At 37.0% G+C, this 26916-nt stretch overlaps 1 long non-coding RNA gene across 1 annotated transcript in view; it reads left to right on the top strand.

Moving 5' to 3' along the window:
* The window catches only part of LOC138145090 (uncharacterized), a 55279-nt gene that overhangs the window by 10346 nt on the left and 18017 nt on the right, over nt 1–26916 (top strand). The gene's annotated exons all lie outside the window — the stretch shown is intronic.

Raw genomic sequence — 26916 nt, 5'->3', positions numbered from 1 at the left:
ATATATATATATATATATATATATATATATATATATATATATATATAGAGAGAGAGAGAGAGAGAGAGAGAGAGAGACAATTTTGTCCTTCATTTCTCCCACCTCTCTACTAGGAGGGAAAATATTTATTTCCTTATCTCTTTTCCAGGCATTACCCTGGTCTTTCTATTGCTTCACTGAATTATGTGCATTTTGTTCTAATTAGACTTATTTCACTCTGCCATATAAATCTTTCCACATAACTCTGAATTCTTCATATTTGTCATTTGTTGTTGTTGTTGTTCAATTGTTTTAGTCATGTCCAATTCTTCATGACCTCATCTGAGGTTTTCTTGGCAAAGATACTAGAGTGGTTTGCCATTTCCTTCTCTAGCTCATTTTCCAGATAAGGAAACTGAGGCACACAAAGTTAAGTGAGTTGTCCAGGGTCACACAGCTAGTACGTGTCTGAGGTCAAATCTGAACTCAAATAGATGAGTCTTCCTTTCCTGACTGGAGGCCCATCAGGCCCTCTACTCATTACACCACTTAGCTGCTCTTTGACATCTTAAACTCAATATGTCCAATACTGAACTCATTATCTTTCCCTGAAAGCCTCTATCCTCCCAGTCCCCCAGGTTCAAAAACTAGATGCCCCTTAGCCAATCAACTGCCAACTCCTGTTGATTTTACCTTTGCAACATCTCTCCTGTATGCTCGCCTCTCTCCTCTGCCACTGCCAACACCTTGGTGAATGCCCTCATCACCTCACACCTGGACTATTGCAATAGTCTGCTATTTGGTCTCCCTTCATCAAGTCTCCATCCACTCTAGTCAAAGCCTTCAAACTGGTCTTCCTAAAGTACTTCTGACCATGATAACTCCCTATTCAAAAAATTCTAGTAACTCGTTAATAGGTCCAAGATCAAAAATGCCAAATCTTCTATTTGGTGTTTAAAGTCCTTCGAAACCTTAATCTTTCCTACCTTCGTTGTCTCTTACTCCATCAAGGTCTCTGGAACCTAGTAACACTAGCCTCCTCACAGTTCCTCTCACTGACTGAAGACTGCATGTCTCCCATGCCTGGAATTCTCTGCCTCCTCATCTCTAGTCCCTGGCCTCCCAGCTTCTTGGGCTGTCTTCAAGGTCCATTTAAAATCTCATCTTTTATATGAAGTCTTTCCTGTTTCCCTTTCTAGTGCTTACCTTTATTTGATTAGTCTCAATTAATCCTGTACTTGAATTGTTTGTACATAGCCATAAGCACGTTGCCTTTGAGCTTACTGAGAGCAGACTATTGATATTTTTGCTTTTGGGGAGGTGTCTTGCTTTGCGTTCCAGGCATTTAGCACAATGCCTGACACATAGTAGGCACTTAATAAATGTTTGTTAACTGGCTGACTATACATCAGTACCCCTGCCTTCCCACAGCCCCTCCAATACTGATTGCTTCCATTTTTGGTCATCTTTGCCAACTTTCATGAAGTGAGCTGAAACTTCAACATTGTTTTCACTTCTATTCTTCCTACTGCTAAGCATTTGTGTCTTGTTTTCATGTGTCATTTGTAGTTTGTAAACCTTCTGAGTATTGCTTATTTTTCATAATAAATGTAATAAAATATAGTTTTTGTAATAACCTATGTATTGTAATGAATATACTAATAGATTAGATTTTTATAAAAATTGTAATTCCTTTCACAATATCATCTTACCACCTACCAGGGAATGGTTCTTATTAACAATTTCCCATATATTTTGAAAATCACACTGACCAATGATGTCTGATACAAATGTTTTCCCACTACCATTTTTCTTCTTTTTGTTTTAATCTATTTTATTCATGCAAAAGCTTAATTTCATATAGTCCAAATTATCCATTTAATTTTTAAAGTAATTTCTTCTATCCCTTATTTGGTTATGATTTCCCCCTTAGTCATGGACAGGAAAGGTACTTGATATTGTTATATTTCTAGTACTTTTGTAATATAACCTTTTATAGTTAGATCATTTATCCACTCTTGGTTTTTTATGTAATAGGATATAAAATGAAGATCTAATCCTAACTTTTGCCAAACTGCTTTCCAGTTTTCCCAGCAATTCTTGTCAAAAAGGGAATTCTTCCCTTGAGCATTACTGCTCTTATCATACACTAATCAAATAATTTTTAATTCTTCCCTTTCTTACTTATCTGGGCTGTTCCAATTATATGCTTTTTTATTTTTTAGCTATTAACAGTTTTGAATAATGTTTCATAATATCACATCAAATCTGGTAATTCTATGCCTCCTTTACCCATAATCTTTCTCACTATTTCCCTTGAGATGACAGAATTTTTGTTCTTCCAACTGCATTTTGTTATTACTGTATCTAATTCTAAAAATATTGCCTTGGTAATTTGATTACCAAATCTTTTAATTAATTTAGGTAGTATTGTCATTTTTTATATTCATAGCCCAACAACAAGCACTATATATTTATCCAGTTATTTAAACTTCCCTTTATATTTTCTGTCCAGATTATTTTATAGGTGTATTTATATAAATCTAGTGAATTGGTTAACTCTAATATTTAATGCATTTTATAGTTTTTCCAATAGTTTTTTCTTTTAGCATTTTCTCCTGGTTTTTGTTAACACTATATAGAAATGTAGACCTTTTTTGTGATGTTTCATCATAAATCATGTTTCCTGCCACCTTGCTATCATCATTTAAATTAGTATCTTCATTGATTCTCTGAGGTATTCTAAGTACATTCACATACATGTTATATGTGAAAAGAAATGGTTTTGTCTCATTTTTACTCATATTTCTACTCTTTGTTTTGCTTTCTTGTCATATCATTTAATTTGCATTTCTAGAATTATGTCAAATAATAGTAGAGAAGGGGGCATCCTTGTTTTATCCCTCTTTATACTGGAAAAGTTTCTAGTGTGTATTTATCACAAATAATGTTAGTCCTTGGTTTTATAGGTGTGCTTTTTATCATATTAATCAATAGAATGTGAATTCTATCAAGGAACTTTTTTCTCTACATTTATTAAAACAATATTATGGGTTTTAAAATTTTTTATTGTTTATATTATTGGAGACATTTACATTTTTTCTAATACTGAACCATCCTTGCAAGATCTGGAATGAATCTAATTTGGTCATATTGAATCATTTTCTGTATAAATTTCTTTGGTCTCCCTGTAATGATTTTATTTAGAATTTTTGAATCAATACTAATCAATGAAAGGAAGATGCGTTTTGCCCTGACATATCACTTCACCTCTTGTCCTTGTTCTCCTACTGGTTTCCTCCCACTATACTTTTTACCCCTTAGTTTCTTTAGGCCACTGATGTTCTGTTTACCTTCTCACTGTTTCTCAAACAATATACTTTTCTTTAAAGGAAAATCAAACAACAAACATTTCACATACACATTCATGTCTCTACTAGCCCTTGCCAATGTGCAAAATATTAAAATAAACATTTTCTTTGTCTTTAATTACCAGGTGAAAGTATATTTTTTTGCTCTTTAGTCACTAAAAGCCAATGGAATACCTTGCTAACTTTGTGATTCTTTTGCACTATGATTCTTACTTTTTTCACTCAATTTCTAGCTATTATGTTTAATATACATATTCAGATTTCTAGGATATGTTATTTGGTGACGTCAACATATGTCCTTTGTTTTTAGAACATTATCATAGTTTTTATTTTATTTCCTATAATCACAGAGGAATACTGTGCTATCCTGATGCTTTCTCCTTAGAATATGAAGTCATTTTTCCTTATTGTCTGGAATATTTGTTTTCCAATATTTTAATTCTGAAATTTGATTGCAATATTGTTTAGTGAGTTAAACTTGGAGTTTCTTTTGATTAATATCCTGTAGATACTCAATTTGAACTATTCTGTCTGCTACCCATATTTCTGAGTATCTTTACTTTCCATGGGAAATTTTGACTCATCTTCTTTCTTGAGAAGCATTTACCCACTAAGATGCATCTTTTCTTCAAATACTTGCTCATTTCTCCCCCTTAGTCAACTTTTGTCCATTGGAAACAATCACTCTGCTGCTGTATTTATGGTGTCCTTTCTAAGAATGTATTTATAACCAATTCATTACGGAAATCTCAAAGTTATTGTGCTTCTTTCCCAGCCCTTGCTACCTGTTGTGTGGTTCTCTTTACAGACTCCCAGACCTTAGTGAATGTGTTTCCTTCAGAGGGCTTTTGGGATGGTCAATCAGGACACTGCTGCAGGGATACTCTTAGTGATTCCTTTAGGAGGACCTATTCTCCACTTTTACCAGTCCCACATGTCTAAGTTCCATTGTCCTTCTGAAATTGGTTTTCTTCAGTGTCTCAATTGTCCTCTGAAATTTGAGAAATGAAAGGTTCGGTGCCTCAAGACAATTTTCTAAGGGGTGCTCTGAGAAAGAATTGCAATTAGGTCACTTATCTAGCCTTCTCTTCTTTCCTCTACTAGTTGCCTATTCCCTCCAGAGTTGTATTCATATTTTTTTCATGAGTAGTGTGTTTTGGTCTCCCCCTTCCTTCATTTTCTTGTTATCCACCTCTCCCAAGCCATACTTCTCTATACCCATTCTTCTTCTTTGTGGGATTTGGCAAGTTGAGACCCACTAATCATACTAGCCCCAAGACCCAGGGAGGGTTCCAGAGCTATGAATCCTCCATCAAAAAGATTCACCAGAGCTATGAACTAGACTGTACCTGGCACACCTAAAAGAGATTAACTTCAAAAGTTCAGTTCCCAAAATAACAGCATCCACAAGGATTATAGGACTGCCCTACTATGCTGCCCATGGTAGTAGTAAAGCCAGAATCAGCTCATAAATATGGGCTAGAGTAGTCGGTGGTTCAGTAGATATAATGCTGGATTTGGAGTCAGAAAGACCTGAGGTCAAATCTATCCTCAGACTTACTACCTGTGTGATCTTAGGCAATTCACTTAAATTCATTCTTCCCTAGTTTTCTCATCTATAAAATGGGAATAACAATTAGCAGAATTGCTGTGAGGATAAAATGAGATAATATTTGTAAAGTACTATTAAAACATTGGCTATTAGAATCAATATTTCTCTATAAGAATTACCTTGTAGAGGGTCCCCTTCCCTGCTCATCTTGTAATTGGTGAGCCAACTGAATTTTGAGACTCACTGTATGCATTGCTTGGCATGTTGGAGGCAACTGAACCAAGGAAACCTCTTACTCCCCTAACTTTCCAGGATTCTTCCACTCTTCTTTATATAGACCAAGTCTCTGAACCATTGGGCCTGACCTCAAAAGTTTCCATATTTTCTCTCTTACCTGTCTTATACTCTGTTTTGCTTGTTTGTTGACTGGTAATGAACTAATTTCTGAAATATTTACATGAAAAAAAAGATTGATATAATTGAAATCATTGAAGAATTATTCTCTCAGAGAACTTATTTACATTTGAACACTTACTAGATATCTATGGGATATCAAGCAAATCTTTTTTAGACAAGACAGACCTTTTGAAAAACTTCAAATCATAGGTGTCCAGTGTCCAGCTACTCCAGTGATGTATGGAGCCAGCCCTGCATCCTCCCCTCTGCCTTGTTTCCCACTTAGTCCTCTTCAAGGGCTTTCAGCAAAGGGGCTTTATAACTATGAGAGGTAGTGTGATCCAAATAAATGAGTACTCACTGCATTGTGAGTTAAGAGATGGGAGTTCTAGTTCCAAATTTGTCATTTAGTAGCTGTGAAATCTGGCACAAATCACTTCATCTCTGTGAGCCTTAGTTTCCCCCTGTTGAGGATCTTGGAGGAGCCTTCTAGTTCTGACATGTCATAATGTGATTCTAAAGTTAATCCCAGAGCAAAACTATCCTTTCACAAATGTGCGCACACACATACACACACACACACACACACACACACACACACACACACACACACACACACACACACACACACACCCCTCAGTAATTCCAAAGAATGTAGCTTCTAACTTTCCAATTTGTAGAATCTTGAAGCAAACCACATGCACCACCCTAAGTGGGATTTGAGAGTTGACCAGAGTGGATTACACTCTCAGAAGACGTCAATATCCACTCATATCCATGTACGGCCAATGTCTGATTTTCCTTTACTGAGAAGCCAATGGATTCCATCAGAGGGGCATAATTATTTTTATGAAGCTGCCTCAATATTTTCAGCTCCTAGGCTGTGTGCTCTTTCCTGAGCTTTTAAATGGTAGAAGTGGGAAACCTCAATTTCAATAATAGATGTTTCCATTTTCTCAAAGGCTCATTAAAATAAAAAAAAAATGCTGTTATTCAGGACCAGCCTTATCATTAGATAGAGTAGGTATTCAAACCTATGTGGTGAGATAAAAATGTCTCCCCTTCTCAAAAGGTGACTAATATTACAAATTTCACTATTAGATAAATATAGAATGTTAAGAATGTTAGACATCATGTTGCCTAGCCCTCAACTGTCCCCATTTTACAGATGAGAGTTAAGGAATGTTAAAATCCAAATTCTCTGGGTAAACATAACACTTTAAGCCCTTATCTCATATTAAAATAATTGAGCTTATTCTATCTGGATCCTCACTTAGATGAGCAGCTGAGAACAGCTTTAGGACATGTATGAGAGCAGCAGAATGAAACACAACACAGGTAAATTTAATTGGAAGGAGCACTGGCCCACAAAGATTTTGGTTTATGGGAAACTGTGGGAAGCTTAAGGTCAATGTGAAGGCATCATATACCAAAGTTAGGTGGCAATAAAGGGAGGATCAAAAGGTACTTTATGGAGATGAGGAAGAATACCTAAAATAGACCACCTAATTTACAATTTTCTGGGGATGGCTCTGTTCCTACTAATACAGTGCTTTTCTGTCTAAAAAATCCAGACTACTCTATTCAACAGTCTTTGAGAGTGGCTTAAGGCTATTTGCCCAGGTTCATACACCAATTAGAAATATCTAAGTGAGATTCAACCAGAGGTCTTCCTGACAGCAAATCTATAAGGCAATGGAGATATCTCAGGAATGAAATGTAACAATTACCATGCACCTAGTTAATGATGAAACCAAGATAAAAATCCAAACTTTCTCAGTTAGATCTGGTATGCTTGTGTAACCCATGGCTCAGACCTCCAAGTTCTGGAAATACCATGTTCAATCTTGAGGGCCAATCCAAGATTATATCTCTTTGATTTGTTTTGCATCCATTCAAAGTACACTCTGGTGCAAAAAAGGTCATCTCTCACTCTCCACAGATGTACATAAAAAGGTCTCCAGCTCTTCATACAAACATTCAAGGTAATAATATGTATATGGAATAGAACAGAAAATATCCAAACTACATAAGTTACTCACAATAGCCCATAAATGATCAATAAGGTTCTCCTCTCTCCATGGGGAGTCCTGTTTTCCCCTTCTTCCAAGGCTCTATATTCTTCCAAATAAGTTACTCTATGGTTTGGACATATCTAGAAAGGGAAATGAATTTGGGGTTGCTGGAGAGACAGACTTGCTTCGCCCCCACCAACATTCTGGGTTTGGTGTCCGACTTTCACTGCAGAAGGCTCATAAATGTCTCAAGGCTTTTGGTTTTGGTTTATTTGTTTTTTGTTTTGTTTTGTTTTTGCTTTTTGGAGGGGGGAGGGCAGGGCACTTGGGGTTAAGTGACTTGCCCAAGGTCACACGGCTAGTAAGTGTTAAGCGTCTGAGTCCGAATTTGAACTCAGGTCCTCCTGACTCCAGGGCTGGTGCTCTATTCACTGTGCCACCTAGCCGCCCCAAATGTCTCCAGTTTTATGGTACTAACCTGAGGGTTTGGAATTTTTCCCTTCTCCTATCATCCCTCCAAAAAAGAAATCAAACTTGAAGTTACTTAAGAGACAGTCCCTCTACACTGGACCTTCATTTTTTGTATAATACCACTTTATTTTTTCCCCAATTACACCATTAAAAGAAAAACAAGTTTTGAGTTCTGAATTTTATCCCTCCCTCCCCTCCCCACTTCCTGAGATGATGAGCAATCTTATATGTTATACATGTTCAATCATGTAAAACATTTTCATGTTAGTCTTTTTATGGAAGAAAAAAAGGAAAGAAAGACAGGAGGGAAAGAAAAAAGGAAGGAAGGGAGGAAGGAAGGAAGGAAGGAAGGAAGGAAGGAAGGAAGGAAGGAAGGAAGAGAGTATGGTTTGGTCTGTATTCAGACACCATCAGTTTTTTCTCTGGAAGTGGATAGTATCATGAGTTCCTTGGGGTTGTCTTAGAATCTTAGATCATTGTATTGCTGAGAACAGACAAGTCACTCACAATTGTTGATTGCACAATATTGCCGTTACTAAGTCCTCTCCAGAATGATTGGATCAGTCTACAATTCCACCAATAATGCATTAACACTAGTCATTTATTATTCAAATAACTCTTGATAACAGTGGGAAAAGTCCAGGTTTTTGCTCCACTTTGTTATGGTTTTCGTCTTTAGTTATAGAGTTATGGCTAAAAGGAACATGTGCATTCGAGTAAGGATTCTCTTGTACTATTCAGAATGCAGTTACTGCCCTCTTTTTTTCTCACTAGAAGCTTAAGCACTTAATAAATGCTTATTGACCACTTGACTGCAAGATTGGACTTTGGAATTTTGGAGTCAAGGAACCTCTCATATTAGATTAGGTACATTATAAGACATGTAATTCCCATGAGTTTCTACCCCAAGACTACCATTATTGGCTCCAGGAAAAGGGGAAAGAGAGACTGGGTGCATGAGCAGGCTTTTCCATCCTGAGGTCCAGATCCACTCAGAACTCTCTCTCCAGAAAATATGAAGGAGGGATTAAGGGGTAGGAAAGTATCTAAGTGCTTAATTAATATTCCTTTTTACAAGCCTAACACAAAGAGATGGCTGCCATCTACAGCAGTCTAAGTCAACCAAGTCATTCCCCAGTCACTGAGACTCAATCACTCTTCCTCAGTTAGGCATGAATGCTCAGTCACTATGAGTAGGCAAAGGTCTTCCTGATTCCAAGGCCAGGACTCTCTTCTGTTTATTATGTGCCTTTTCTTCCTCAGAGCAGGAATCTTCTCCACCCTGCCCCATTACTTCCAGTTTTTCCATCTAGCACAATGCAGAACCAATCTAATCCCTCTGCTGTATCACAGTCCTTCAAATACTTGAATTGAACCATCATGTACTTCCTAATTCTACCTATCTCTAGGCTAAAAATCCCCAGTTTATTATAAGAAAAGACACAAAAGTTCCCTTAACTAGCACTACCCCCATCTTCCATTGCATTTTTGTTTATGCCTGGTTCACTCTCTAAATGCACAGCCTTTCTCAGGTGAAAACTGAAGAGCTTAATGTCGAGCCCATCCTTCCCACTCATATAGACTCTTGCAGTAGCATCACACAGTCAGACAGGCTACTCTAATATGACAACAAGCAAGTTTCACCATTGGCCTCAACAAGGTTTCAACCTTTATAAAACAAATGCTTTCTCCTTCCAGAATTTCCATCCCTTCCAGTCACTATACTGTGTGTCTGATACATTCATCAGAGGACAAGATAAGCACAGCTTCCTGCTGGACTACATGGAGAGTCAAAAATAGATACTGGAGACCCTACAGTATAGGTTGGGAGGTGCTAATCTTACCCTCCATGTTGTCACCATTTGGAGCTTCATCATTTGCTATTCCTATAGAAATCCTCAGCATCTCTCAAAATTTTATTGGGTCTTAGGTAACTGCTTAGGAAAGTCCTAAATGTTACCTGATAGTTGGTAAATCCCCGGTATCTTCCCTAATCCTTCTTTCTTTCCAGACAGCTGTAAACAAAATCAAATGAAGCTATGTCAACAACGACAAACTTTCCAGCTATACCAGATGAATCCAATTCATCTCTGTAGATATACGAATGATTCATCGCCATTGTTTTAACCTGGAGCCTTTTGTGTTTTGCACTTCCAAGAGAATAACCATTACTAAGCTTTATGCATTGTACTGTGTAAATTATCTTTTATCTGTCATAATCCAAGGAGTAGCATTGGTATTTTAGGGAAAGGTCTTCTCTAATTTTCTTTCCATTCTGTATTTCTTCCTTTATCAAAAGCTTCAGGCTATGCAACAGAGATTCAACTCCCAGTTAATCACCTGATGTTCTTTAATGTTTACAAGTGAAACTTGTTTCATACCTAATTCTTTAGTTTCTTAAGCAATTGAGAAAGTTTGTTTTTTTTTTCCTTCAAGTCCTAGAGAGACAGCATGACATCATGGTTATGCTGTTGTACTTGAAAACAAGACGCCATCTAGGACACTCCTTTCTAAGCCTTGAGTAACTCTCTCAGACCATCAACTAGGTTATAGATGGTTTGTGCTTTGTATTAGTGGAGGGAGTTCCCATAGCAATGAAGTCACAAATCATTGATACAGTAAGAGTTAAAAACTAACTATCTTCACAAAATATAGTATATAAGTTATATACTATACATACTTGATATATACTATATACTGTATGTGAGACATATACATCCATGCATCAATGCATGAAGAATATTCTTTAAATGTATTATCCTTTGTTTCAGAAAAAAGCTTGTGGTCACTAAACATACAGTATAATCCAGCCTATTCTTCCTTCTGTTCAATTCTGGGCCTGGTTCATTTCCATGTATAGTATATATTCAATATATACCTATATATGGGAGTGGGGGATGTGTGTGTGTGTGTGTGTGTGTGTATATAAATGAGTCTTCTCTATACACTTCATCCACTTGGTTTTTACTTTGTGGATAGTTAGGATGAATTATTTTGAGTGATGATGAATTTAAGGTTACCAAAGTGGGTGACAGATCCATATGAATTATGAAAACATTTAAAATACAATTTAAAAGAAAGTTTATTATAAGTAGTTTTTGAAAAATATTGCCCTAAGTATTGTTTGGTATAAAATATCATTTTTCAGACTAATGGGTTCATTCACCTGGTATAAGTAGAAAGCAAGAGATAAGCCTTCTCAAGACAAAGTTGCCTTTATACAACAATGGAGCAATTAAGCAACAGAACCTTGAGGGCATCTTCTATAAAAAGCCAGGCAGCTTTTCTTATAACAAAGACCCTTAATTTTAAAATATTCAGTGTCATGCAATTCAGCATCATTTTAATGGCTGTTTTTCTCTCCTCTTTAAGGATACTTAATAAATGCTTGTTGAACTGAATTTGTTGAAGATTGAAAAAAAAAAGGTTAAGATGAAGAGGTAACTAAAAAGTGCGGTCTGATAGAAAAGTAGCACCAAAATATAGTAGAAAGATCACCACTTTGTAAATAAAAATTCCTGAGTTCACATCTCATCTCTTCTATTTATGGGCTGTGTTTATAAGCAAGTCACTTAACCTCATTGATCCTTTATTTTTCCATCAGTCTAATAGGGAGACTACTTCTACAATCTACTTCACAGAGTGTGAGGAAATAATACCTTGTAAAGCCCTACGTAAGTGAGAATTGTTGTTATTAGTTAAGTTTACATCCAGGCCTCAGCAGAATTGAAAAGCAGATTATGGTTGATAGACAATATTGGCTTTTCTGCATCCTTAACTCCTTGCCATTGTCTTCTCTTCGTGTTAAAGCCATTGCTTTCTTCCCCCATTAGAACTGAGATACACAAAGATGAAGGCCCTGAAAGTAGGGTCATCTCACTGCCCCCTGAAGCAAGCTCAGAGCCTCCTGCTTCAGTAATGACTAATTTCATAAACTAATTAACAATAAGGTATAAGTGGCTGATAATCCCACTGTAATTTTCCCTCCCAAATAACATACTTGGTATTTTCACTAAATTAATCAAAAAGAATGACTAATGGTAGAAATTTCAATAACCCTGGCAGAGGCAGTGAAAAAAAGATAAGAACTTTATAACATCCTTCAAAATGCACCAAATAGGTATCCATTTTTCTATATACTCATAAGGCCAATCTTGACAGAGGTTCTAAAACTATGAGATGGAGGGACATGTATCCAAAATTGAGGTTGCCATTGTGTTATTATTCCCCAAAATGTTGGCATGATGCTTTTCTTTCAATGTTCCACTCATGCATGAGGTTGATAGATATGAAAGGTTATAGGAATCTACTGAAATGACAAAGGATTATGAAGTGGGGGAAGGGGGAGAAAAGGGAAGAAAGGCCATTAAGATAATGAGAGAAAAGGAGAAAAGTTTGTAAATGGATGCAATTTTTAAAATTCCAGAGAAAAAAACAAAACATTTCCAAATGAATTGACTCTTGCCCTGGTTCTGAACCATGTTGATAAATAAAATAAAAGTGGCTAATTAGCATGAGTAGGGCTTTTAATAGCATACCACCCTATGAGTCATTTTATAGTGTTCTTAACAAGGCAAGTGCATTAATACAAGATCGCCAAACCAAATAAATGATTTGGACACAAGCCTAAAATACACATCTTTGGGTCCATTTTTATGTCCCTTATAAGAAATGTGTCTTAAATACAATTACTTGCAAAGAGGAATGAAGTCAGGTAGAAAAAGCATCTTTCTCATTCTAAAAAGGAAAGTGGTACAGTGTGCTGACGGACAACAGGGAATGGAACATAAGGAAATAGCTAGCAGTTTGCCCTAGTCATGCTGCACTCTCCTCTGCCCACTGAGACCCATTCTCCCAGGTCCAGGATGATCAAAGATGGGGTTGCCAAGGGCCAGCATCAAGTGAGAAAATGTGAAAACAGAGTGGAAGAAGGATTCCCCTTTCTCCGCATGAGTCATTTGTAAAATGGTGAGCTGTGGAGGCAAGGAGGGTTAGAAAGAGTTATCTCTAAGTTCCTTTTCTCTAACAGTATTCTATTGAGTTATCCTGAAAATATATCTTTGGCTTTCATTTAAAAAAAAGATTCTATGGTCATTCTACAAATAAGAGCTTTAAAATTTGAGGTCCAAAGGTAATACACACTAGGGACCAGACAAGAGAAGGGGAGGCGATTGTCAATGGCCTAAATGGTCAATAGATTACATATGAGAAGGGAAATCAATAAGTTGAGGTAAGACGTGATGGAGGCCCTGACAAGAAACCTGATATATGCACCAACTTGGACACCTTATTGTAGCTTGAGAAGTGAGAAGCCCTGAGGACTGTCAAGATACCCTCCTGTGCTTTATCCTAATAGAAATACTTCACTTAAATAGAACTTTACAATTATGGAACACTTTACCTAAATAATCAATTGACAAATATTTATTGTGCACTTAGTGCTGTACTAGGTGCTATGGGGGATACACTTAATCTAAGAAACACTACTGAAAGATGTGTGTATCTCTATCCCTACTTCACACAGGGGAGAGGCTAGACAAAAGGATGCATTATTATTGAGTTTCTTTTTATGTGTCCTCAATTCCCATTAGTTAGCTCATTCAAGAAACCTACAGGTGGAAAAGACTTGCAGGGAAAAGAATATGAGCTGAAAATGGATATTCAATACATTTCAAATGCTCCAAAGAAAGAACTAGCCAGACTAAAGAGAACACTGGAAAATATCTGTTTCCTTCTGGTCAAGATGGTGGCTCAGGGGCTACATAAATTTTACCAAGTGTGAGACCTTAAGATTAAACAGACACATGATCAAACAAAACAAATTCTTATATTGGCCTTATCCATTGGTTGTGTCTCATTCTTTATTATGAGTCTATTACTTCTTTGCCAGAAGGTACATAGTCTGTCAGTCTGTCTAATCTTTTGTTTTCTTCTTTTTTTTTGGAGAGCAATTGGGGTTAAGTGACTTGCCCAAAGTCACATGGCTAGTAAGTGTGCCAGGTGTCTGAGGCAGGATTTGAACTCAGGTCCTCCTGACTCCAGGGCTGGTGCTCTATTCACTGTGCCACCTAGCTGCCCCCTAGCCAGGTTTAATTCAGCCAATCAACCAACCAGCATTTATTAAGCACCTACCATATGCCAGGCATTATGTTAAACTTTGGAGATACAAAGAAAGGCAGGAAAAAAAATGAAACCGCAAAAAAACCAGACTCTCAAGTCAGCTAGTATTTCACGTTCAAGACTGGAATGAAATGAGATACTCATAGAAAAGCTAACAGTTAACAAAAGGAAGATTACTTAGATATGGCAAAGAAAGGATATTCTACAGGGTATCATCTTGATTCTTTTGGGCATAGCTTCTTTGCCTCTTTGTTGACCATATTAGTGTGCCAGTCAAAAGCCTGAGGGTGGAGAGGCTTACTCTTCATGTGCTGGTTTTTTTTATTGAGGGCTACATCAATAGCCTGAGTCTTAGTCCCCTGAAACAATTAAATCTCAAGAATTGTTTCAATAAATAATTTGGAGTCTTCTTGCCAAAAACAACAACAACAAAACCAGGAACTATATGAGCACTTTTCACACAAATAAAGTCAGATGTAAATAATTGGAAAAACATCAGTTGCTCATGGGTAGACTGAGCTAATATGATAAAAATGACAATTTTACCTAAGTTAATTTACTTGTTCAGTGCCATACCAATCAAACTACCAAAAGTTCTTTTATAAAGCTAAAAACAATCATAGCAAAATTCATCTGGAAGAACAAAGTTCCAGAATATCAAGGGAATTAATAAAAAGAAATACTAAGGAAGGTGGCCTAGCCATACCAGATTTTAAATTGTATTATAAAGAAGCAATCATCAAAACTACTTGGTACTGGCTAAGAAACAGAGTGGTAGATCAGTGGAATAGGTTAGGTACACAAGACACAGTAGTCAATAATTATAGTAATCTACTGTTTGATAAACCCAAAGACTCCAGCTTCTGGGATAAGAACTCATTATTTGACAAAAACTGCTGGGAAAACTGGAAAATAATATGGCAGAAACTGGGCATAGACCAATATCTTACACCATATACCAAAATGAAGTCCAAATGGCTGCACAATTTAGATATAAAGACTGATACTATAAGCAAACTGGGAGAGCAAGGAATAGTTTACCTGTCAGATTTATGGAGAATGGAAGAATTTATGTCCAAACAAGAGACAGAGAATATTATGAATGCAAAACAGATAATATTGATTACATTAAATTGAAAACTTTTTGTACAAAGTCAATGTAACCAAGATTAGGAGGGAAGCAGAAAAAATGAAAAAATAATTTTTTATAACCAGTGTCTCTAACAAAGGCCTCATTTCTAAAATATATAGAGAACTGAGTTAAATTTCTAAGGATATGAGTCATTCCTCAATTGATAAATGTTCAAAGGATATGAACAGGCAGTTTTCAGAGGAAGAAATTAAAGTTATCTATAGTCTTATGGAAAAAATGCTCTAAATCACTATTGATTAGAGAAATGCAAATTAAAACAACTCTTAGGTATAACATCATCACACCTGATAGACTGAGTAACATGACAAAATAGGAAAATGATAAATGTTGGAGAAGATGTGGGGAAAAATTGGAACTCTAATGCATTGTTGGTGAAGCTGTGAACTAATCCAACCATTTTGGAGAGCAATTTATAACTACACCCAAAGGGCTATAAAAATGTGCATACCCTTTGGCTCTGCAATACCACTTCTAGGTCTGTGTCCCAAAGAGATCATACAAAGGGGAAAAGAACCCACATATACAAAAATATTTATAGCAGTTCTTTTTGTGGTGGCAAAGAAATTAGAAATTGAGGGGATGCCCATCAGTTGGGGAGTGGCTGAACAAGTTGTGGTGTATGAATGTAATGGAATACTATTGTGCTATAAGAAATGATGAGCAGGTGGACTTCAGAAAAACCTGGACTTATATGAACTGATGCTGAGTGAGGGGAGCAGAACCAGGAGAACATTGTACACAGTTACAGCCACATTGTGGAATGATTAACGTTGATAGCTTTGCCTCTTCTCAGCAAGGCAAGATGCTAAGACAATTCCAAAAGACTCATGATGGAAAAGGATATCCACATCCAGAGAAAGAATTACAGAGTCTGAATGCAAATCAAAGCATACTATTTGCTCTCTCTCTCTCTCTCTCTCTCTCTCTCTTTTATTTCTTCTTTCTCATGATTCATTCCATTGGTTATAATTCTTCTTTGCAACATGACTAATGTGGAAATATGTTTAATGTGAGTGTATATGTTCAAGTCTATATCAGATTGCATGCTGTCTTGGAGACGGGAGAGGGAAAAGTCAAGGGAAAGGGAGAAAATTTGGAATTCAAAATCAAAATACAACTGAATGTTGTAAAAAAAATGAATAAATTTTAAAAAAAGAATTGTTTCAATACTTTTTAAGAAAAAACTAGATTAGCCTACATATTAGATATTGTTCCTTTCACACTCCATGATCTGGTGGCAAGGACCCCCTCTCCCTACTCCCCTTACCCACACACACCTTGGAGAACATAGTCTAGACAGTAAGTGCTCTTCATTCCCTTATATTTTCCTATGTGAATAGTTAAGCCAAAATCTTTTTGGTGGTTATGAATCCCACCCAGATGATTCTGTGGTGTTCTGGAGCTTGATGTAATCAGCACAGTATCATCAAAAACAGGAGCAACTAGTGAACCTCACTGTCCACCAGAGAATCCCTCTTCAAATTGGACACTTCAATGACAGTTGCCGCATATTGTCCAATAATGTTCATTTCTTGTTTTATATGATTGCTGACGTATAACCTCTATCAAATTGCTTACTGTCTCAGTGAAGGTATAAGAGAAGAAGGGAAAAATAGAATTTGAAACTCAAAACTTAAAAATAAAAAAATTACAAATGTTAAAAATTCTTTTTACACAATTTGGGAGAAGTAAAATATTATTTAAAAAGAAATTTTAAAATAATATTCATTTTTGTAGTGTCTTTGTAACATAAAATCTGACTAACACCTGTAGCATACAAGAATAATGAGATTTATGAATCACCTTTTGAGGCAGCTACATGTTGCAGTGGATAGAGGGCTGGGCTTGGGGTCAGGAAGACCTGAGTTCATATTCTGCCTGACACACTTATTAATTATGTGATCCTGGGCAAATCATTTAATCCCTGTCTGCCTCAATATTCTCATCTGGAAAATGAGGGTCAAAATAGCACCTATTTCCTAGAGTTGTTTTGAGAATAAAATGAGAAAATATTTGTAAAATGTTTTGAAAATGTTAAAACATTCTATAAATACTATTTTAGTAGTAGTAGTATGCTTCAATTTTAAAAGCTAAAAGACACTTAAGTAAAACTTTATCACAGGTATTCAACAATCAAAGTCATGATTCACCTTTTCTTTCTGATTTTGTTATTTTATTTTTGATTTACAAAATAAACAAGCATTTCCATAACAGTAGAATAAAAAAAGATTGCAGATGAAACAGCACATCTATGTGCAACTTGCTATTCCTCTTAAATATATAATAAAGTTATCCTATTAATTTATTTTTTTCTGTTTTTTCTTCCCTCCCCCAAACCCCTGCCTTGGAGATGGCTACTATTAGACACAAATATGTACATATAAGTAAAATCATTCTATAAACACTTTTACTTATCAGTTCTTTCTCTAGATTCAGACAGCATCTTCCTTCATAGGTCCCTGGTAGTTAATCTTGGTATAATATTTAGACTTGAGAAATTCAAACACACTTGGGAAACAAAAGAAATTTCATTTATGAAAGGCTAATAATGATTAGTAACCAAAGTACAACCTGCAGTAAGACCATTTATACTTCAGGTTCTATAGTCCTGGACTTGGAGTCAGAATGGTATAGGCTCAAATCTTGCTTCTGACACTAACTTGATATGTGTCAATGGGCAAAATGCTTCAATACTGAGCCCCTGTTATATCATCTATAACATGGGGATTATGATGATAATGAGAATGCCTGAAATTCTTACCTCCAGGTATTGTTGTGAGGCCCAAGTGAAATAATGTATATAAAGAGCTGCATAAACATCAACAACCATTAATTGTTCTCTTTTGCAGAATAGATTTCCATTCATAACATTTGCCCTTTGTTTTGGTCACTTTCAATAATTCTGTTTTGTTTTACTTTTTTTTTTTGCCTTTTGGAGGGCAATTGGGGTTAAGTGACTTGCCCAAAGTCACACGGCTAGTAAATATGTCCAGTGTCTGAGGCCAGATTTGAACTCAGGTCCTCCTGACTCCAGGGCCAGTGCTCCATTCACTGTTCCACCTAGCCGCCCCTTGTTTTAATTTTATATACATTTACAGATTACTCCTACTTCACAAGAAGTCTTTTCTAAGGAAACAAGAATTAAATTAAACTGATAATATAATGACTTCATCTGAAAGTACTTGTAATATTTCATGTCTGTAGCATCCTACCCCCCCCACACACACTTCTCTAATTTTTAGATGAATAGAAATCTTTTTTTGTTTGTTTGTTTTTGGAAGGGGGAAGGCAGGGCAATTGGGGTTAAGTGACTTGCCCAAGGTCACACAGCTAGTAAGTGTTAAGTGTCTGAGACCAAATTTGAACTCAGGTCTTCCTGACTCCAGGGCCAGTGCTCTATTCACTGTACCACCTAGCCACCCCCTAGAAATCTATTTTCTTTTCCTTTCAACCCCTTTTACCACATTGAAAAAGAAAAGGAAGAAGGAAACAAATTTCTTGTAACAAGAAAACAAGTTTCTTGCATAGCCAAATGTAAGGGTTATGGGATTTAAAGATCTTCCATGCCCCATTGGACTTGCTGACATAGCAGGAAGGGGTGGAGCAAGAGGAAGCGGAAGCCAAACTAGAGTTCCTGCGGTGGCTAGCAGTGGCGGCAATGGCAGCGGCAGCAGCAGAGGCAGCAGCAGTGCGAAGTCCTTTTTGAGTCAGCCAGAATTTCTGCTAAGGACTCCTGCTGAGGACTTCCAGGGGCCGGAGCTGCTGGGAGCGCGCTTCCTGGACGCTGGGTGGTTGCTGTGAGTGGGGAGAGGAGGACCTTTGCCTGAGGTAGCATGTTCTGTTTTAAAGGCTTGATAATGTGGGTGCTTTCTACTTTATCTACCTGTGCCAATGTCATAACTACTCTGATGGCTTTCACTTTCTGGTTTTGGGACTCAGTTTTTTGGTATCTTAATAAATTTTCTAGCTTATTCCCCCATATGGCAAGCATGATGTATTTTGTGACGGATAATTATATCAGCATGTCTGTAATCTCCATAGGCATTGTGAATATGGCATTGCTGATACACCAAGTAAAACAAATTTTCCCCAATACAAAGAAAGTATATGTCTTATTATGCACCCTAAATCTATCACTTCTCAGGGACGGATAGCATCTCATCATCAGTTCTATGGAACTATGAGTGGTCATTGAATTGATTATAGTTCTTATAGCTTTCAAAGTTGTTTGTCTTTACAGTACTGTTGTAATTCGATGAATTGTTCTCTCTACGTTCTGTTCATTTCCTTCTTCATCTATTTATAAAAGTCCTCAAAATTGTTCATTTTTATAATGTTGCTATTTTAGTATAAAATGTTCCTCTGTCTCTCCTCATTTCACTCTGCATCCATTTATATAAGTTTTTCCACATATTTTTGAAATCATCTATTTGCTCACATCTTACAACACAATGGTGTTTTATCCCATTCATACATCACAACTTATACAGCCATTCCTCAATTGTTGGCTACCCACTTAGTTTCTAGGATATTTGAGCTTTACATATCTATTTTCTCACACCTCTTGTCATCATTACAAACCAAATCCTATAGAATAGGTTCCTTAAAAGCATGAATTCACTTCATATGAGTCAGCATCAAGATGAAAGAAGTAGTTTGTTCCTCCTGTTTCATTATAGAATCCATCTCAGCATTAATAAATTTTAAATCTAGTTCAAAGTTGAATTGAAAGCAATGGGTAAAACAACTCAAAGATGAAGTAAAATGAATTCACATGACTAGAAATTCCCATTTTATGTAGTTTATCCCTCAGATAAACCATGATCAAATTAATAGTGTTGTGGTTATAAAAGAGAATTTACTATTTTACTTTGAGCCCATGTTTAAATTACCCCTGATGTGGCAAAATGAATACACCTAGTAAAAAAACATGCAAAGAAAGATCAGTGGCTAAAGTATTCAAATATTTATTTCCCTGTCATTTAAGCCACAGTGTATTTGCCAAATTGACAGTTCACCTGGTAAATAAAATCATTTTGTGGTTTGTTTACTGTAGAAATATGCCTTTAGGTAGGCTTTTGTAGTCTGAAATGCACTTGTGTGTGTGAGTATGTATGTGTGTGTGAGAGAGAAAGTGTGTAAATGCATGAACATCCATCCTTCCAAACATCCTATTTAATTGCATTTAAATGAGCTAAAAACAATCACCTTTCCCTCCCCCACCAAAAAAAAAAAAAAGATTGGTCACATCTGCAAGCAGCCATGATAAGCTCCACTTCCCTGTTTTTGGAACTTAATTGCCCAGCACCCTACTGAGACTGTGTTCTCAGAAGCACAAACAAAGCTTTGCTGTTTAGATTGACTATGGTATACCAAAGGCTAATCTTGAGGCTCTTGGGGATCTATTAAAATAATAGATTTGATAGTGGCAGTGAAAAAAGAGGAGACACAAAATGAAGGCACTTATTGTATATGTATTTCCATTTTCAGCCATGTCTAGCACGACAGGTGAATGGGACAAATATTTGGCTGGATTGGGTCATTGTTGCCTTTTGTTGTTCAATCCCAAGCCACATCCAACTGTTCATATCCCCATTTGGAGTTTTCTTGGCAAAGATACTAGTTTGCCATTTCCTTCTCCAGTTCATTTTCCAGATGAGGAAACTGAGGCAAATGGGGTTAAGTGACTTGATCAGGATCACACAGCTAGTAAGCATCTGAGGTCAAATTTGAACTCAACTCTTATGATTCCATGCCTGGCACTCTATCTACTTTGCCATCTAGTTGCCTTGGGAGTTACCCTATTGTGCATAAAACCAATGTTTCTCATTCCTGAAGGTAGTGAAAATCAAGTCACATACATAGAGTCTAGACTCCCACTTTAAATTACCCTATAACCACATGTTCAAGGTTGGATGTAATGCTCACTGTTTTCAACATCATCTCATTGGTGTTGAAAACATCATCCCATCTTGAGCCAGTGGGATGGAAAATGTGTAATTTAGCAACAGCACTGACAAGAGGCCACTAGTTTAGTAGATAGAATGGGGGTTGACCCATGGGTCAAAAAATGTCAAAACTATTCTTACCTTGCTGGGAATATAAAAACAGATGGTAGAGTATATTTGACGCACAGGCTATAGTTAGGAAAATCAACAACAACAAAAGCATAAGACAATTTCCACTCACAGGACATACAAAAACAGATGCTGGGCTAGAATGCTAACCCCTTTGGATGGAGCATCACAGAACCACACAATTTCAGACTTGGTAGGGCCCTCAATGATCAAATAGTCTAGCCCATACCCGAAGAATGGATCTTCATATCAACACAAATGACACACTCTGCTTAAAGATCTCCAGTGAGGGGAAATCCATTACCGTTCTATGACAGAACATTCAACTCTTAGATAGCCCTAATCATCGACAAATTTCCTTGTAGCTGTTGTTTTTCCTGACATCACACTTAGATTTGATTTTTCTGAACTTCCCCTTGTCATTTCTTATTCTTCCATTTAGTTCCAAGAAGGACAAGCCAAACTGCTCTTCTTGAAAGAAGGCTTTCAAGGGCCCAAAGACATTATCTCCAGTCCACAAATATCCCTCTTGCTCCTCATTTTCTGATTTTTCTCTTCTCCAGGATAAACATCCCCAGGTTCTTCAACCAATCCTCACACATCATGGATTGGATGGCTTTCGTCCTTCCAGTTGTCCTCATTTGAAAATACTTTCCAGATTATCAGTGTCCATCCCAAACTGTTTTATCCAGAACTAATCCAAATGTGGACTGATCAGGGCAGAATATCATACCAAGAAGTATCAAACTACCATGTAACCTTTATTGCTCAGTTCTTTCCAATCCAAAGACTAGCTCCCACCTATTTCCTCTATTGCTCTTTCCATGGTTTCTCTTTACCTCCAGTTAAAATCAATGGTACTCAAGATTCAAGCCTTGATCTTCTGTTCTTCATTTTTGATATGCTTTTCCTGGGAGATCTTACTCAATCCCATGATCTCAACTATAACCTTTATGTAGATCACTTGGAAATCTTTAGCCCTGATCTCTGCTGAGTTTCAACCTTAGTTCTTAAATTCTACACTAGATATTTCCACTTGGATATCCTGCAGTCACCTCAAACACAACAAATTCAGCCTAAAATAGAATTATTAATCTTCCCCAATGGAACTACAAATAAGATCCCCAGTCCCTAATCTTCCTCATCCTGCCACTGGTACTTTAATGCTCCCAGGTGCCTAGGGCCAGATGAGAAATTCATCCAGGTAAGTGCCCTCTCAATATCTCCTTACTTGTTTCAGGTACCAACTCCCCAACTGTCTTTCTTGTTCTATGTCCTCGAGTCCACCAATTGTTCTCTTGGTAGAGAAAGTAGCGACCAAATGAAAAATGAATGACCCATCTTCTCTCTTGCCTGTTACCATTGTCCCACCCATTAAAAGCAGCAATTCTATTCTTTTATCCTCCAGATCTCCACAATAAGGCTATGAAAAAGCAAAGGAGCAAAGAAAGCAGCTCTTGTTTGCTGTCCTTAGCTTTCCCTGGGCATTTCCTTCTGAGTTTTAGCATGGCCTGACACTATGGCACTGTCTCATGATTTTGTTCTTATTCTTTGTAACCTTCCCTGTACCTGTCTTTTCAGAATTACTTTCATGCCTTGCTTCTGGTACTTAAAAGCTATGTGACCCTGGAAAAACCACTTAGCTCTTATGCCCCTTAGGAAATTTCCCATGACTTCCCTACAAAGGCAAAAATGTGTTATAGTCTTTGTTGATAGAGGAAGCTTCCACACCAGAAGTTGCCCGATAAGTCAAACTCTTTAACGCTTTAAATATTCTTGTGTTGACAAAAAAGGCCACCATGTCAGCCATACTTGTCACTCAAAAAAGCTTTCCTGAGCCTTTAATTTCCAATTTAAAACAGGTAGCAACCAGTTTGGGGGCTAGAAGATTGTTTTACTTATCTGCATGGTTGACTTAAATTTGTTCAGTACTTTTGACTATTATGTAAGGATATATGCAATGTAGTCAAACTAAATCTCCTTAATTGCTTCCATCACATCATTCCTCTGCGTTGGAACCTATAATGGCTCCTCATTCCCTACAGGATAAAATTCAAATCCTTAGACTTGTAATTTCAAGGTCTTTCAAATTCTGACTCCACCCTATCAGGCCTTGTCTCATATTATTCCCCCAAATAAATCTTTTGTCAAACTAATCTCTTTACTGTACTCCAAATAAAATACACTCATTCCCAACTCCGCACTTTATCTCCACACAGACTATTCCCCACCTAGAATACCCTTCCCTTTCCACTATACTTATCTGAATCTTTCCCTTGATTTGGAGCCCAGCTCAAATCCCACCTCCTCCACAAGGCTGTCTATCCCTAGCTACTCCAACCCACATTAGTGTCTCTCCCTCATCTAGATGCCTATATATAGCACATATCATCTGTACCACTCCGTTTGGTACTTAATCCTATATTGCCTCGAAATGCTACTTCACTACTGTGTGTGTGTGTGTGTGTCCTCTGTTCCCAATTATATCCTATGCTCTTAAATGACAGTATCTCTTATACTCTTCTTGTATCCTTTTTGGTGCTTAGTTTAGTTTTGTGCCTAGTTTTGCACATAGTATGCATTGAAAAAAAAAAGGCTCATAATCATTACTATTTAGGGCTTGAAGAGACTTTAGAGATCCTCTCATCCAAGTCTTCCATTTACAGATGAGGAAATTAAGGCATAGAGATTCCAGTTATTGAATCCAAGGTAGTTAGTACCTGAGGGGGGAATATGACCCACGGTCCTGATTTCTAGGACTATATTCTCTCCACTCCCCTATACTGAGAGAATCAATGAATTCCATGAATAATTTTATTATTTGATGTTTTAACTAACTAAGCAGAATGTCAGTGTCTTCTCATTTTTATCTGGAATTCTAGTACCTATGTTTTGTCTATAGAAAAGCCCATATGATGCTCAACAAATTTCACACCTTCTCTGCAGGCCAGGTTGGATATTACATAGGTCAGCTCACACCTTTCATTCAGTTGACAGGTGAGCTCGTGTCAGTAGAATTGCTGCCCACAGACACTGAGCAAAACTTTGGTCCACACAATTTTAAAAACAATATTTTAAATAGTGTTCCCATACTGACCACTCATAATCTCCAAACTACAGATCATTAAAATATTTTAAAATCGAGGCCTAATAGAAGAAATTAAAATCATGTGGCAATAGAATCAGGCACATGCCATCCCAAAGATGCTTTTAGCAAGTCTTTTGAAAAGGAGCTTACATTTCAAGCTCTTATTCAATTGCCATCCTTTCTTCCTCTTGTGCAACAACAATCCATAGAACATTAAATATAAAAGAATAAAAGCAGAATCTTCTATCTCAAATCCACTGAATAAGATGAGAATGAAAGAAAAAATAATAGTGATTATAGCAATTATCCTCTCAAACCATCACCCATAACCCAAGTTGGATAGAGGAGAGGACCAATGGGCATGTAGCATGACAAGGATTTTGTATGCCCTGAGACCACCGCAATAGCTGCCAAGGCCGAAAAGGAACCCTCAAACACCGGCCGTGTGGGACGTGGCACCACCACTCATTGCACTCACACCATAGTCATCAAGATTTAACTGTTTTATTGATTCTAAGAAATACATGAAGTACCATGAGAATGCAGTTTGGATTTACTCAAAACTATCACGATAATCAGTTTGACACAGAAGCAAGTGATATTTCTTCCTATTCTGGACCACAGGAAGGTAATATTCAATGGAATACATGAGAAATGCCAACAAGAAACCCACTGAAAAAGCTTTGGTGCAGATAGCACTGACCAACAAAATTGACAAACTACAAAAGCCTGGGAAATGTACTGAAGATATGAATACTCATGTGCAAAATTTTAAAAACTGGAAATAGATCTCTCCAGTTATAGGTAAAAGTTTCATAATGATTTTTGTCAACAATATCTTCACTTGCAAGTCAATCACAAGAAATACCTTCTTTCTTAAGGGCAAGCTAAATGAAATAAGCATAGACATTGAGACATGACTTAAACCTGTTAAAGAAAAGCTGAAGAATCCAAAAGCTTTGAGAATCTACATTTCATATAAACTCTATAAGTGCCACCTAATAATAAAATGGGGGACAAATGAAATGCTAATGCCTTGGTGGTATTGAAGAGGAGAGGAATACACTTAGAATATAATTTGGAAAAGCCCTTTTTCAGTTTGATGGCATTAATCTAACTAATACACCACCCATACCAAAATAGAATAATTTTTAAAAGCCAATATATGCTTCAACTATATTGAATAAATGAATTCTCCCATAATATTCAGCACATTTCAGAACATATACTCCACAGAATATACTGCAACCCTTCCCATATATAAGGTCAGGTATCAAATACTAACATGGTAGAAACATCTTATGAAAATTACTGAAGACCTGGAGAAAGATATTGGCAGAAGATATTACTCTTATATTTCCAATCATTTTAACACTCCCTCCACAATCTCATACTCTTTGATTCAGCGACATTGGCCTCCTAACTGTTCCTTGTGGGAAAAACTGTATCTCCCATCCCTGGGCATTTTTGCTGACTGTCTTCACTGCCTGAAATTCTCACCCTCATCTCTGCTTCTTGACTTCTTTCAAATCTCAGCTAAAATCTCAGGCACAACAAAAAAATCTTTCTCAATGCCCCTTAATACTAGTGCCTTCTCTTTGTCAGTTAGCTCCAATTTATCCTTTATTTATCTCATTTGGACATAGTTGTTTGCATGTTGTCTCCTCCATTAAACCGTGAGCTCCTTGAGGGCAGACTGGTTTTTTGTTTTTGTTGTTTTTACTTTCTTTGTATCTCTAGCACTTAGCACAATTCATGGCACATAGAAGTTGCTTAATAAAAGCTTGTTGATTAGCTGACTGATATCAGCATCTAGCTAACAATCACAGTGAAAACCCAGAATACCAAGTTATCTAATTAAAGGCCACAAAAAGAGAAATATGCTCAAAAAAATCCAGAAAACCAAAATACAGCAGAAATTCTTGAAACTCAATTTAAAAAAAATGAAAGGGAAAGCCAAAAGGTTAAGGCAATTCAAGGAGTCAAAGTAATGCAAAGAATCAAATAAACAATTCAACATCAATCAAAAACCACATTATGCTCTCCCTGCCATGACCTTAGCCCCTGGGAAGAGTGAACTCAAATTTAAAATAACTTCTATGAACATTCCTCTAACCCAAATGAGGCAGAGTCAATGGACAAGTCACTCTCTTGCAGACAGTTACTGGTATCTTCAGTGCTGGGCAAGGTTACATAGGTAGCTTTATGGTACTATGGTGGTTATGGCAGTCTCTGCTGTGGATCTCTATTGCTGGACCTCTGGACCCTTCAAAGCTCCTGAGGTCATTCTATTTCTAATATTCCTTTACCTACAATCAGGAAAGAGCAAACAATGGAGGCTGCATGGCCACGTATCAATGAACCATATGGTGGCCTGGGTGAGAAGATGTTGTTCATTGTTCATCCTTCATTTTTGAAGAGGACAATCGCAGGGAGATGTCTTGACTTCAGGGTGAATTAGATTTAAGTAAGGTAGAATTGCTCGAAGTTGTCAGCCTCACTCTCTCTTCCAGAGTCATTGAATTGGCAAGGCAAAAGTCAAGAAGACTGGCAATGGTCCAGGGTGCAGTGGATGACCTTGGCATCTTTGACAGGTGGAGAGATAAGAAAGCTTCAGCAATATCTGTCACTGTCTCCTCACCTCCCAAGTACAGCACTCAATCTGCTATAAAGCCACAGTAAAACATATATGCA

Source organism: Petaurus breviceps, unplaced genomic scaffold (assembly GCF_028583685.1).
Source record: "Petaurus breviceps papuanus isolate PSGF00001 unplaced genomic scaffold, PetGlider_PUasm1.0 90723, whole genome shotgun sequence".
Lineage (NCBI taxonomy): Eukaryota > Metazoa > Chordata > Mammalia > Diprotodontia > Petauridae > Petaurus > Petaurus breviceps.
This window is presented reverse-complemented; position numbering and strand designations above follow the sequence as displayed.